Source organism: Phocoena phocoena, chromosome 20 (genome assembly GCF_963924675.1).
Source record: "Phocoena phocoena chromosome 20, mPhoPho1.1, whole genome shotgun sequence".
Classification (NCBI taxonomy): domain Eukaryota; kingdom Metazoa; phylum Chordata; class Mammalia; order Artiodactyla; family Phocoenidae; genus Phocoena; species Phocoena phocoena.
The window spans coordinates 3,848,082-3,864,009 of NC_089238.1; the positions used below are offsets into that span (position 1 = coordinate 3,848,082).

General features: G+C 47.1%; 1 protein-coding gene and 1 pseudogene across 1 annotated transcript in view; both read left to right on the top strand.

The window, feature by feature from the left end:
- The window catches only part of NLRP12 (NLR family pyrin domain containing 12), a 726,895-nt gene that overhangs the window by 315,894 nt on the left and 395,073 nt on the right, over positions 1–15,928 (top strand).
- On the top strand, positions 716–3,200 carry LOC136140796 (leukocyte immunoglobulin-like receptor subfamily A member 2; annotated as a pseudogene).

The window sequence follows — 15,928 nt, forward strand, 5'->3', positions numbered from 1 at the left end:
AAAGCCCAGGACGCCGTGGAAGCCGCCCGGCTGACGGAGAAGAACCTGCGCCAGGCCCTGTGGGTCCGCAGGCCCTGGGCTCTGCCCGCGCAGACTCCACCTCTGGACTTCCTGGAGCCACTTCCTGGATGAGCAGGTGAAACTCATCAAGAAGATGGGCGACCACCTGACCAACCTCCACAGGCTGCTCGGCCCCCAGGCTGGGCTGGGCGAGTGTCTCTTCCAAAGGCTCAGCCTCAGGCACCACTAGGAGCCCCTGGAGCCCAGCGGCCTGTGAGGAGCCCCTCTGGGGTCAGGGCTTCTGCCTGCAGCCTGTCCCTGCAGCCACTGGGCAGCTTGTTAACCGCCCTGGAGCCCTCTCCGCGCCCTGGGCGGAGCCAAAACTGGGCTGCTCCTAGGCCCTGCCCTGCATCCTCAACTTCCTGTCCTGGGATGAGTGTCACTCTCTGGCTTTGGGTTTGGCCCGAGGAGAGGCAGAGTGCGTGGGGTCTGGTGAGACCCAGATGTGCTCTGGAAGGTCCCAGAGCCTGCTGTCTCCTGGGCCCCATCCTGCAGGTAGAGCAGCGTGAGGCCCTGGGGGGCTATTCCTCTTTCTGAGAGGCTACTATGAAGGAACCCGACGTGGAACACAGAGCCTGCACCTTGTCACCCCCCGTGCATCTGTCTGTCCTGCTGGCTCTGTGGACTTTGTGAGACACCAGCACGGCTGGGGACCATGGGAGGCACAGCCACGACCCTGACCCTCACTGCCCTTCTCTGCCTCGGTGAGCTTTGGGGAAGGGAGAGGGCAGGGGGCCCCTCTCCTCCCAGGTCTGAAGCTGAGAGACCCGCAGGTCTCAGGAGATGACTGGGGGCAGAAATTGTGGGGGAGGAAGGATGTGCTCAGCCCCAGATCTGACCCCAGAACTCAGGGCCCAGACCAGGCCTGGAGCATCTATGTTGTGTGCTGGGGGATGGGCGCTCACAGGGAACTCTCTCCCAGGGCTGAGTCAAGGCCCGTGGAACCAGGTCCAGGCAAGTGAGGCCCCCCAGACCTCCTGCTTCAACCCAACAACCCCCTGGTCATCTGGGGGGAACACAGCAGGTCTGAAATGATGGTGACCTGTCTGGGAGGGGCCTGGGGAATGACAGCTGGGGAAACTGAGGGGAGAAGGGCACCCCTAACTTCAGGTCTGATCCCTTTCCAGGGGTCCTCCCCAAACCCTCCATCTGGGCTGACCCGGGTGTCATGGTCACCAAGGGAAGCCCTGTGACCATCTTGTCTCCGGGATCTCTGAGGGCTGATGTCTACCGTCTGTATAGAGAGAGGCCCTCTGGACTCTGGGAGGCTAAGGCCCCACAGGACTCCAGGAACAAGGCCAGTTTCCCCTTTGAATCCTCGAGCTCAAGCACTGCAGGGCAGTATCAGTGTGTCTATCACAGCAGGAAAGACAGGTCAGAGTAGAGTGACCCCCTGCCCCTGGTGGGGACAGGTAGGAGGGAGGGCCCGGGTCCCCTCCCACTGCGGTGGCGTCCTCACAGGCAGAGGGAGCAGAGTGTGGGCTCAGGGGGACGGAGTCTCCCCTCACAGCCCACACCTGCGGTGAGCGGGGTGAAGGTCCCCCTTTAACCCAGCCCCTTCCCCTCCCTCAGGGGTGCACAGAGCCCCTCCCTCTCAGCCCAGCCACGCCCTGTGGTGGCCTCAGGAGAGAGCGTGTCCCTGGCATGCAGCTCACAGTCTGCAGCGGGCACTTTGCACCTGCTGAAGGAGGGAGGTGCTGACCCACCCGACACCGGACATCGAGGACCCATGGGAGGGGACAGGCCGTGTGCCCTGTGGGCCCCCTAAACTCCTCCCGTGGGGGAACCCGCGGATGCTATGATTCTCCCAGCTCCCTGCACACGTGTGGTCACACCCCAGTCACCCTCTGAATCGCCAGGTCACAGGTGAGGGCTCCCAGCCCCATCGTTTCCTGGACCCCTGACCTCAGCCTTGTGCCCAGTGAGCCCTGGGGTGATGGGGGATCAGGGGCAGTGGCCTCCCGGGGCAGAACCACTGGTGGGAGGCCTGGGAGGGACCAGGGAGAGCTCGCACTGCAGCCCCAGTGAGCAGTGTGGGGTGTGCGTCCCCCTCGGTGCCACTGTCCCTTCTCTGCAGGCGTGTACAAGGAGCCCTCCCTCTCAGCCCAGCCGGGCTCACTCGTGCTCCGAGGAGACAGCCTGATCGCCGGTGAGCAGCCCCTGTCCTGCCCCATGTACTGACTGTGTTCTCAGGGTGCTGGGCCCAGAGCCACCCCTGGTGCTGATGGGGTCCTGGGAGGGGTCCTAGAGCAGACATTGAGATAAGGCAGTGGTCCAGGGAGAGTGAGTGAGAAAAATGGAGCAGGTGCCGGGAGATAAGAGAGACCCACACAGAGGGGCTGAGAGCAGCTGAGAGGGGGTCACAGACAGGGTCCCTGGAGACAGGATGGTGGTCCCTCAGCTCAGGGTCAAGGGTGTGTTGGGGGTGGCTCTGTACACATCACGACCTTCCTCGCCCCCAGGAATGTACAGGAAACCCTCCCTCTCAGCCCAGCTGTGGGCCTCAGAACCCTGCAGAGACAATGTGACCCTGTAGTGTGGCTCTGAGGTCTGGTCCGATCCCCTCCATCTGTCCAAGGAGGGGTCACTCACTCCTCTCCAGCACCTTCGTCTGCAGGACACGGCTCCACCCTTTCAGAACAACTTCACCTTGAGTCCTGTGACCTCAGCCCACAGTGGGACCTACACGTGCTACAGCTCACTCAGCACCTCCCCCTCCCTGAGGTCACAGCCCAGCGACCCCTGGAGCTCCTGCTCTCAGGCGAGGAGCCCCCTCCCCATATCCATCGAGGAGCCAGACCCTCGGCTCACAGCCCTGTCCCAGGGGAGCTCTGAGCTGGAGGAGAAGAAGGGGGACACAGAGACGTCGGCCACAGGTGGCCCCACCCCACGGAGGGAGGGACAATACAGAGGGAGTCCCTCTCCCTCTACTCCACTCACCCCACCCCAGGGTCCAGGCAGTGCTAGGTGTGTGCAGAAGGGAGGCAGAAGAGCGGAAGCTCTGAACTTTGAGGGAAGACGTGGAGCTAAGAACAGCATGAAGATCCAGACACGTGCCACATCCTCCTTCTGTCCCTGTTCCAGGCAGCACCGGGGGCCTGCAGACTCTCACCCACATGCACGAACGCCATGTCTGCTGAGTAACAGAGTCCTCTTAGCCTAGAAGAGACACAGTCTCCCCAGTCCTGGGCTGAACTTCCGTTAACCCTTCCCCACTAAACCTTTACAGAAGGGTCGCTTCCCACTGGACCTGGGGGCGGGAGTGGAGATGAAGGAAGGAGGGGGCTTCATGTCTCAAGTATAACTGAGGTCACTGGTGCCTACTGGGTGGTCACAGTGAGAAGAAATGCATGAAGGGGAAGATGCCCAGCTGAGAGAGGGAGAGAAGAGCAGGTGCCCTCCTCGCCTCTGTCTGGGTGCTGATTCCTAGGAGCACTTAGAGTCATCACGGCACCTATGGAATCAGCCCCACAATATGAAGGGCAGAGTGAAGGTGGCCTCTCATTTTCAGGTCAAGGAGGTGGTGGGATTCACTGGAGAGCTACATGTAAGTCATCAAATTAGAACACTCCCTCACACCATATACAAAAATAAACTCAAAATGGTTTAAAGACCCCAATATAAGACATGACACTATAGGACTTCCCTGGTGGTACAGTGGTTAAGAACCCGCCTGCCAATGCAGGAGACACGGGTTCGAGCCCTGGTCTGGGAAGATCCCACATGCCGCGGAGCAACTAAGCCCGTGCACCACAACTACTGAGCCCGTGCTCTAGAGCCCGCGAGCCACAACTACTGAGCCCGCGTGCCACAACTACTGAAGCCCACGTGCCTAAAGCCCGTGCTCTGCAACAAGAGAAGCCACTGCAATGAGAAGCCCACACACCACAGTGAAGAGCAGACCCCGCTCGCTGCAACTAGAGAAAGTCCTTGCACAGCAACGAAGACTCAACACAGCCAAAAATAAATAAATAAAATAAATAAATTTTTTAAAAAAGACATGACACTATAAAACTCCTAGAAGAGAACATAGGCAAAACACTCTTTGATATAAATTGTACCAATATTTTCATAGCCTTATTTATTTTTTTGGCCGTCCCGCGCCTCTTGCAGGATATTACTTCCCCGACCAGGGCTTGAACCTGGGCCACAGCAGTGAAAGTGCTGAGTCCTAACCACTGGACCACTAGGGAACTCCCAATTGTACTAATATTTTCTTAAATCAGTCTCCCAAGGCAAAAGAAATAACAGCAAAAATAAACAAATGGGGCATAATCAAACTTAAAACCTTTTGCCCAGCAAAGGAAACCATCAACAAAATGAAGACACAACGTACGCAATGGGAGAAAATATTTGTAAACAATACGACCAAAATATACAAACTGCTCATATGACTCAAACTCAAAGAAGTAGACAACCCAGTCAAAAAATGGGCAGAAGAACTAAATAGACATTTTCCCAAAGACATACAGACAGCCAAGAGGCACATGAAAAGATGCTCAACAATGTTAATTACTAGAGAAATGTAAAGCAAAACTACAATGAGGTATCACCACGGTACAGTCACCAGGGCTAACATCAAAAACTGCAAATAATAAATGCTGGAGAGGGTACGGAGAAAAGGGAACCCTCCTACACACTTGATGGGAATGCACATTGGTGCAGCCACTGTGAAAAACAGTAAGGAGGATGCTCAAAAACCGCAAAGTAGAGCTACCATATGATCCAGCCCCCTGGGCATATGTCTGGAGAAAACCGTAATTTGAAAAGATACACGTACCTCAGTGTTCATAGCAGCACTATTTACAAGACAAGCCACATAGCCAAGACATGGAAACAGCCAAAGTGCCCATCAACAGATGATGGATTAAGAAGATATGGTATATATATACACATACATATATATATATAATGGAATATTATTCAGCCATAAAATATGAAAGTTGCCATTTGCAGCAGCATGGATGGAACTAGACAATAGTATGTGTAGTTAAACAAGTCAGAGAAAGACACATACCATATGATATCACTAATATGTGAAAAATAATACAAAGAAATCTGTACACAAAATAGAAACAGACTCACAGACATAGCAAACAAAATTATGGTTACCAAAGGGAAGAGATGGGGACAGGATAGAAATTAAAAGTATGGGATTAACAGATGCAAACTACTATATGTATAATAGATAAGCAACAAGGATTTACTGTATAGCACAGAAAATTATACCCAATATCTTGTAATAACCTATAAAGGAATATAATCTGCAAATCACACACACACATACACACACACACAAAAGAATCACTATGCTGTACTCCTGAAACTAACAATATTGTAAATCAACTATACTTCAGTTTTAAAAAGAAGTATAATTGATATGACAAGAGATGACAGAAAATGAAAAAAAAAGAACTACAGGCACCACAAATAGTCAAAGAATCTTGAAAAAGAACAAGGCATCACTGCCAGATTTCAAAATATACTACAAAGATATAGTATTAAAACAGTATGCTGGGCTTCCCTGGTGGCGCAGTGGTTGGGAGTCCGCCTGCCGATGCAGGGGACACGGGTTCATTCCCCGGTCCGGGAAGATCCCACGTGCCGTGGAGTGGCTGGGCCCGTGAGCCATGGCCACTGAGCCTGCGCGTCCGGAGCCTGTGCTCTGCAACGGGAGAGGCCACAACAGTGAGAGGCCCGCGTACCACAAAAAAAAAAACCCAACAGTATGTTAATAGAAAACAACAAACAGATATATAGACCAACGGAACAGAATCAAAATCCTAGAAATAAACCGACCCGTGTATAGTCAACTAATATTTGACAAGAGAGTCAAGAGTACACAATGGGTAAAGGACAGTCTCTTCAATAAATGGTGTTGGTCATATATACAATGGAATATTACTCAGCCATAAAAAGAAACGAAATTGAGTTATTTGAAGTGAGGTGGATGGACCTAGAGTCTGTCATACAAAGTGAAGTAAGTCAGAAAGAGAAAAACAAATACCGTATGCTAACACATATATATGGAATCTAAAAAAATAAAATCGTTCTGAAGAACCTAAGGTCGCAGACGTAGAGAATGGACTTGAGCACATGCAGAGGGGGAAGGGTAAGTTGGGACGAAGTGAGAGAGTGGCATGGACATATATACACTACTAAATGTAAAATACATAGCTAGTGGGAAGCAGCCGCATAGCACAGGGAGATCATCTCGGGGCTTTGTGTCCACCTAGAGTGGTGGGATAGAGAGGGTGGGAGGGAGACGCAAGAGGGAGGAGATATGTGGACATATGTATACGTATAGCTCATTCACTTTGTTATACAGCAGAAACTAACACACCACTGTAAAGCAATTATACTCCAATAAAGATGTTAAAAATAAATAAATGGTGTTGGAAAAACGGTATATTGACGTGCAAAGCACGTCATTAGACCTTTCCTTATCTTACCTCTACTTTTTTGGATTAGAACATTTACGATTTACCCTCTTAACAACTTTCAAGTATATACGACATTATTGTTAATTATAATCACAATGCTGTGCATTAGACCCCCAGAACTTACTCATCCTCCACCTAGAAGCTAGAAGAACTGTGGTTTGTTAATTTTGCCTGCTGTATTATATACTGGAAACACCCTTGTAGTATTTTATTGTCTATATGTGCAAGTTTTTCTAGGTTTTACATGGCAAAAATCTCCTGGGTAGCATAAACATATTTGAAAATCTAAGGGATAACGATGCATTTCTTATTTAATTGACTGTCTTATTTTGTATAACCAGAAACAATGTGGAGTAATTCCTTTTGTCCCAGACCTTCACTAACACGTGTTATTGTCAGACTTTAAAAACAATTTGCTAGTCTCACATTCAAGATACTGAATTCTTAGATTAAAATTTCCCCAAAGAAAACTCCAGGCCTAAATGGTTTTACCTGCAAATTCTACAAAACATGTAAAAACAATAATATTAATTCTACTCAATCTCTTCTAGAAACTAGATGAGGAGGAAATGTTGTATTAATTTATGAGGCCAGACCAACTCTCGTAGTAAAAGTAAAGAAAACGAAAACAAAATAAAACAAAACTTTGCAGGCCAATCTCCCTCATGAGCATAAACACAAACGTCTTCAACAAAATATTAGCAAATCTAACAACATACTTTTAAAATACTACACCACATCCAAGTGGGGCTTATCCCAGGAATGCAACATTGGCTTGATATTCAAAAATCAAGCAACCAGGGCTTCCCTGGTGGCGCAGTGGTTGAGAGTCCGCCTGCCGATGCAGGGGACACGGGTTCATGTCCCGGTCCGGGAAGATCCCACATGCCGCGGAGCGGCTGGGCCCGTGAGCCATGGCCGCTGAGCCTGCACGTCCGGAGCCTGTGCTCCGCAACGGGAGAGGCCACAACAGTGAGAGGCCCGCGTACCACAAAAAAAAAAAAAGAGACACGGCAGAGTCTGTCCTTGGACTAAGACCCTGTTCAGAATGAGACACACCCTAGAACTTCTTGTTGAACAGGGGCATTATTTCCCCTAAATGAGTATCTGCCCTCAGGAAAAGCCAGGTGAGTCCAGGAGAGACTATGCACCCAGCTGGTCCAGCAGAGCATCTTAAAGACCCTTCAGTTACAGTCCTCACACCTGTGTTCCCCTGAGCCTCTTTGCTGGTTATATGAACTTCCCACATAAACCAGTAGCTCCCACAGCTCTGCACGTCATAGCACAAGAGACTTCAAGGAGATAAATCTCAGTTAAAAGCACTGGACTGGGAGTTTGAACCACCTGGCTCTTGTAAGATAATCATCTGTTGACATGCTGAATGTGAATAAATCACATGTGCTCTTTCAGGGGGTTTCATCCTTGTTTTTGGTTTTTTTTTTCCAAGTAAATTAAAAATAAATAAATAAATAAAGCAAAAAAAGTAAATATTCTTCCACAAAGTAGCTGGGAGGCTTACAATAGATGACACATGGGCTATAAAATACAAAATATAATTACTATTATTAAGTAGTTGCCTCTCTTGAGACAGTAGTCCACCAAATCTCACTAAGAGCCAAGAGCTTCGATGCATTTCTATCCCTAAATATGGATACTCAAAGGGCTACAGATTCCCTGGAAGGTCAATTAGAAATAAATGTACCCCAGGGAAAGATATACTGTGTTCTTGGATTGGAAGACTCAATATTGTAAAAGTGACCACACTACCCAAGGCAATCTACAGATTCAGTGCAGTCCCTATCAAATTACCAAGGGCATTTTTCACGGAGAAAGAACAAAAAATATCTTCATTTGTATGGAAACACAAAACACCCCGAATAGCCAAAACAATCGTGAGAAAGAAGAACAGAGCTGGAGGAATCACACGCCCTGATTTCAGACTATACTATGAAGCTACAGTCATCAAAACACTATGGTACTGGCACAAAAACAGACTCATAGATCAATGGAACAGAATAGAGAGCCCAGAAAAAAAACCACACACTTATGGTCAATAAACTTATGACAAAGGAAGCAAGAATATACAGTGGAGAAAAGATAGTCTCTTCAATAAGTGGTGCTGGGAAAACTGGACAGCTCCATGCAAAAGAATGAAACTTAAGATTCTCTAACACCATATACAAAAATAAACCCAAATGGATTAAAGACCTAAGTGTAAGACTGGATACTATAAAACTCCTAGAGGAAAGTATAAGCAGAACATGCTTTGACATAAATTGCAGCAATATTTTGGGGGATCCATCTCCTAAAGTAATACAAGTTTAAAAAATAAACAAATGGGAACAAATTAAACTTAAAACTTTTAAACAGCAAAGGAAACCATAAACAAAATGAAAAAACAACCTAGGACTGGGAGAAAATATATGCAAACAATGCTAAGGACAAGGGATTAATTTCAAAAATACACAAACAGCTCATACAGCTTAATATATTAAAAAAAAACTCAATTACAAACTGGACAGGGGCTTCCCTGGTGGCGCAGTGGTTGAGAGTCCGCCTACCGATGCAGGGGACACGGGTTTGTGCCCGGGTCTGGGAAGATCCCACATGCCACGGAGCGGCTAGGCCCATGAGCCACGGCCGCTGAGCCTGCGTGTCCGGAGCCTGTGCTCCGCAACGGGAGAGGCCACAACAGTGAGAGGCCCCCATACCACAAAAAAACAAACAAAACAAAACAAAAACTGGACAGAAGACCTAAATAGACATTTCTCCAAAGAAGACATACACATAGCCAAGAGGCATGTGAAAAGATGTTCAACATCACCAATTATTAGAGAAATACAAATCAAAACCACAGTGAGCTATCACCTCACACTGGTCAGAATGGCCATCATCAAAAATCTACAAATAATAAATGCTGGAGAGGGTGTGGAGAAAAAGCAACCTTACTACACTGTTGCTGGGAATGGAAATTGTTGCAGCCACTATGGAGAACAGTGTGAAGGTCACTTAAAATCTAAAAACAGTTACCTAATGATCCTGCAACCTCACTCTTGGGCATATATCCGGAAAAAATTCTAATTCAAAAACATGCATGCACCCCAATGTACCTAGCAGCACTATTTACAATAGGCAAGACGTGGAAGCAACCTTAATGTCCATTGACAGATGGATAAAGAAGATGTGATATATGTATAATAGAATATTACTCGGCCATAAAAAAGAATGAAATAATGCCATTTGAAGCACCATGAATGGACTTAGAGATTATCATATTAAGTGAAGTATGTCAGAAAGAGAAAGACACATATCATGTGATTTCACTTATATGTGGAATCTTAAAACATGGTACAAATAAACTTATTTATAAAACAGGAATACACTCACAGACAGACAAAACAACCTTATGGTTACCAAAGGGGATAAAGCGGGAAGGGATCAATTAGGAATTTGGGATTTGCAGATACACACTACTTTACATAAAATAGATAAACAACAAGGACCTACTGTATAGCACAGGGAACCATGCTCAATATCTCATAAAAATCTATAACGGAAAGAATCTGAAAAAGAATATGTATATATAAGTGAATGACTTTGCTATACTCTTGGAACTAATGCAACATTGTAAATTAACTATACTTCTATTTTTAAAAAAAAAAGAAGAAGTAATTTTGCCCCCACTGAGGGTGAGGGGGAACCCTAGTCCCCTTAAGTGGAGGATGCCCTGTGGTCTAGGTCTGTGGTCTCTTCAAGTGCGGCCTAATGGCATTCTCATTTCTCTCATTAGAAACCGTGACAGATATCTGTTTAGTCTTCTCATTTTATTTCCTGTGTAGATTAGCTATTGTTTCTATTTTTCCATTTCTGGTCTCACTAGGATGCATTCTAGAAAAATTAATCAACGTTTTAGGCAAGACGGCAGGACAGGAAGTCCCAGCTCTCATCCCCGCACATAAACAGTGACAAAAGTACGGTATTTGGGGAAAATAAATTTTATGCGAACTGCAGGATCCAGTTAGCAAGGTGCAACACCTCGAATGAGCATAGAACCAAGAAAAACCTCTTTGAAAGGATAAAAGGAGCAGTTCCCTCCCCCTGTCCCCCCTCCCCCAAGCTGGCACCCTCAGCGCTGAGAGGCTCCTCCGTTTGGCCCAGGCCAGAGGGAGTCAAGCTGCACCCACATCCCCAGGCTCCGGGCACTGCCTCAGAGACCTCCTGGCCTCTCACCTCACTCAGAGCCCGAGGCCACAGGCCCACGTGGGGGCAGCAAAAAAGGAAGAGAGGGACAGGCGCTGTAGTAGCCGGCAGAGCCTGGCAGGACGGAGAGGAAGACCGATCCTGAGACTTCTCCCTCAGGAGGAGGAAAATGGAGCCCGCCCCCAGCCCCCGCCGTCCCCTGCACTCCTCCAGGGGAAGGGGGGACACGGTGAAGGCACACAACTAGGAATCCTTGCCCCAGGAGGGAGGGATGTGGAGCTTGCACGTCCACAGAACACGTTTGAGAGGCTCCGGAATCTCTAACTCGGCTGATCTGCAAAATCCGACCATAAGGACTGGAACAGGTGGCTGTTTCTTCCAACACACAGACACCAAAGCAAAGCTATAAGACACATGAAGAATCAGGGAATGTGACGCTGCCGAAGGCAAAACATAAACCGTAAAAGATGAAGGTCTATCAGTTGCCTAACTGTTCAAAATAACTGTCTTAAAGAAGCTCCGTGAACTATCTTCCACAAGGGTGCCAAGAACACACAATTGGGAAAGGATAGTGCTTTCAATAAATGATGCTGGGAAAACTAGACACCCACGTGCAGAAGAATGAAACTGGACCCTCAGCTCACACCATATATAAAATCAAGTCAAAATGGATCAGAGACTTAACCATAAGGACTGAAACCATAAAACTACAAGAAGAAAGCATAGGGGAAAGGTTTCTTGACGTGAGTTTGGGCAATGGTTTTTTGGATATGACACCAAGAGCACAGGCAACAAAGATAAAAATAGACAAGGGGATTGCATCATATTAAAAGCTTCTACACAGCAAAGGAAACAGAGTGAAACGGCAACATATAGAATGGGAGAAGATATCTGCAAACGATGTATCTGATAAGGAGCTACTTGTCAAAATATACAAGGAGCTCACACAACTCAATGCAAAGTAGTAACAACCCAATTTAAAAAATAGGTAAAGGACCTGAATAGGCATTTCTCAAAAGAAGACATCCCAATGGCCAAACAGTACATGAAAAGGTGTTCAACATCACTAACCCGCAGGGAAATACAAATCGAAACCACAATGAGATATCACCTCACACCTGTTAGAATGGCTGTTATGAAACAGACAAAAGATAACAAGTGTTGGGCTTCCCTGGTGGCACAGTGGTTAAGAATCCACCTGCCAACGCAGGGGACATGGGTTCGAGCCCTGGTCGGGGAAGATCCCACGTGCCACGGAGCAAGTAAGCCTGTGTGCCACAACTACTGAGCCTGAACTCTAGAGCCCACAAGCCACAGCTACTGAAGCCCACGGGCCTAGAGCCTTTGCTCCACAACAAGAGAAGCAACCGCAATGAGAAGCCCGCGCACCGCAAGGAAGAGTAGCCCCCGCTCACCACAACTAGAGAAAGCCCATGCACAGCAACGAAGACCCAGCGCAGCCAAAAATAAATAAATAAGTTAACTTAAAAAAAAGGATAACAAGTGTTGGCAAAGCTGTGGAGAAAAGAGAACCCTATGCATTGTTGGTGGGAAGGCAAATCGGTGCAGCCACCGTGGAAAACAGTATGGAGTTTCCTCAAAAAATTAAAAATAGAACTACCTACCATATGATCCAGCAATTCCACTTCTGGGTATATATCCAAAGCAGATGAAACCACGATCTCGGAGAGATATCTGCGCTCCTATGTTCACTGCAGCATTATTCACGTTAGCCAAGATGTGGATACAACCTCAATGCCTGTCGAAAGATGAAGAGATAAAATGTGAGATACACACACACACACACACAGGAATATTATTCAGCCTTTAAAAAGAAGGGAATCCTTCCGTTTGGGAAACGTGGATGAAACTGGAGGACATTATGTGAAGTAAAAGAAGCCAGACACAGACAGACAAATACAGCCCGAGCTCACTTCCCTCGGGGATCTAAAATAATCAGACTCATAGAAACACAGGAGAATGGTAGTTGCCAGAGGCTGGGAAAGGGGTCAGTGGGGAGATGCTGGTCACGGGGAACAAAGTTCAGTTACGCAGTCGAGTAACTTCTGGAGATGTGATGTACAGTGATGTGACTACAGTTCACAATATTCCATCGTAGACTTGAAATTTGCTCACAGGATAGACCTTAAGTGTTCTCACCACACACACACTCACACACAAATGTTCAGTGTGTGAGGTCATGGATATGTTAACTAGCTTAATTGTGGTGATTATTTCACAAGGTAAGTGTATATAAAAACATCAAGTGGGACTTCCCTGGCGGTCCGGTGGTTAAGAATCCCCCTTCCAGTGCTTGGGACGCAGGTTGGATCCCTGGTCAGGGAACTAAGATCCCACATGCCACGGGGCAACTAAGCCCACAAGCTGCAAGTACTAAGCCCACGCACTCTCGAGCCTGCGCACGCAACGAAAGATCCCGCCTGCCACAGCGAAGATCTTGCGTGCCACAACTAAGACCCAACACAGCCAAATAAATAAATAAATAAATAAATGTTCTTTTAAAAAATAAAAGTTGTACACCTTAAATATACACAATTTTTGTTACTTATATCTCAATAAAGCTGAAAATTTTTTCTTTCATTTAATTACACCAAGCACATTGGTAGTTATTCCATTTCTAATTTTAGGCTGTTACTCCCATGTTAATACATGTATTTACATTTTTATTTCTAAACAACTATGCATTCTCCTCCTCCATTAGAGAAGACAATGCTCTCATTATACTTTACCTGAAATATGGGTACTCTGTATACGTGTATGTGCGTGTGCACATCTGTGTGTGTGCACACGTGTGGGTGCATCTGTGGGTGTGTGTACAAGTTGTGTTAGTTAATTTTTCAGTGCTTTTCATACCATTTTTTTCTCATGCTACATCTCACTTTCTCCATTACATCTCTTAGCATTCCTTTCACTGAGTGTGAAAATAGTAAAATATCTAAGAACCTGGGTCTCTGGAAATGCCTTCTTTCACTCTCATTCTCTCTTTATCAAGTTACTGGAAAACATTTCTTATTTCAAACTAAGTGTGTGACTCAACTACTGGGAGAGGAACATACATGTGATGGGTGAGGGATCCATCCCCACCAGAACCCTCCTTATCTCTCAGGAAGACGCAGCCTGATGTGGTGGGCTTAGCGGAATGGACACAGCTCCCACCGGTCAGATGTGGTGGCTGGAATCCCCTCATATTTAGGGATTTAGCCTCTGATGAGCCTTTCACTTTTGTCCCTTAAAAATAATTTGGCTCAGTGTAAAACTCTTCCCAATAAATTCCCTGAAGGTATTTCTCCAATATCTTCTGGCATCGCCTTTTGGTACGGGGTGGTCTGGTCCCAATGAGCTTGTCATTCTCTCAATGGTAATTTGCATTTTCTACAGGAAGTCGTTTCAGGACATTTGTAGGGCCTCAGGACAGTCGTCCTTGATTTTTTTCAGTTGAAATTTTCACAAAATAGAATTAACCATTTCGAAGCATACAATTCAGTCTGAGATACTTTTTTTTTTAATTTAACCTTCATTTTCTTAATTTACCATGAAGGGTCAAGATACAGATGTCACTTTTAAATACAGGCGTCCTAGCACTTAGTTGGCCTGTCCTCATCTCTGAAAAATGTTCAATTCTTCATTTCTTTGGCCGTTGTTATACGTCACGACCTTTCCTTCTGACACTTACAATAGATACGACGTGGGCCCTCCTCATTCTATTCCCCAAGTATCTTGAATTTCCATTTCTGGTCTCTCTAACCTTCATTGTGGAACATTTCCTCGATATTGTTTTCAATTCCATAATTGGTCCCTCAGCTGTCTTGTCCTTGATGGGATGACGTTTTTTAATGTGTTCATTCTACTGGATTTGTCACCTCTACCTTTTCTAACTCTTAATAACTGCCCTTTCTTCTATAAAATAATCCATATGGCTGCCTCCCTTTATTTTTCAGATACTTAAACACGCTTAAATTAGATCGACTGTCATATTTTCCTACTGATTCTTTTTTTTCATATTTTTATTTCAACAAAGCCACTAATTGTGTTGTGATACAATCAAGATATTCACATCAAGTATGTCCTACACTTTTTTTCAGCTCTTTATTGGTTTCCTACTGATTCTGTTCCCTTGCCGAGGACACCCGCACTCGTCCGCAGACGGCTGTCCGTAGCACTGTCATCACTACTAGGGGCACTGTGATGTCCATTCCTGTTCAAGGCTCTGCCCTCACACCCCCGGTCTCTCCTAGAAGGCTTCTCCCGGGGCTGTCCTGGGAGTCAGGCTGACCAGGGGAGACTGCTGCAGCTGCTCTGCCCCGTGCTGCCCACCGTCTCAGACTTAGCATCTGCTCACAGCTGTGGCCTCAGGGATGGTCCAATGGGACCCTCACACTCTCACGAGGGTGGACGCCGATGGCTGACAATCGTGGACTGAGTCTGTTTCATGCCACACAGGGGAGGTGGCTCAATGCTGACCACGGGCTTGGGGCAGTGAGCAGAGCTATCCCAGTGCCCGTCCAGAAACGCGGGGAAGTGCGGCCGCAGCTTCAACCTTCACCTGGAGCCCTGACCCCTCCCTGCCTGTGAGGACCTGGGTCCCTCTCTCTGTCCACACAGGTGGGAACCTCCTCCCTATGACCCCCTTGATGATCCCGGTCAGTGGGCGCCACTCAGCCTAGTTGCCTCTTCTTTGGTTGCCTCTTCTTTGGTCTGGTTCCCTCTCCATTTGAGGAACTTTCTTTCTCTTTTTCTGCATGGGTCTGTGGGTACGTGTTTCAGAAATATTCAAAATAGCACTTCTCAGTGTTAGGAGCAGAGGAGGGCTCTTAGGTGGGCACCACAATCACCCACTTTGCCGTGGAGTCTGAGCCCAGGATCCTTTCATGTCCCACCCACTGCTGTTGTCACCTGCTCTGGAAATTAACAATGGTGATCCTGCAATGAACCTGACACCATTGAGCTCACAGCCACTCTGAGGAGTGCGGCTCGCGACAACATGCCCAGGAGGAAACTCAGGCTCAGAAAGGGCATTGCCCTCACGGTCACAAGAGCAGTGGGGACAGATTTCAATAGAGATGTTTTCCTTCAAACTGAGACCTCTAACTCAAATCAAGGTCCCCTAAGCTTTCAGGCAGGATGACAAGACGGGGAGGAGAGCCCTGTCCAAGGATTAAGGGCCACCAAGCAGGCAGGAATGACTCAGGGGTTTGTTCCCAGGA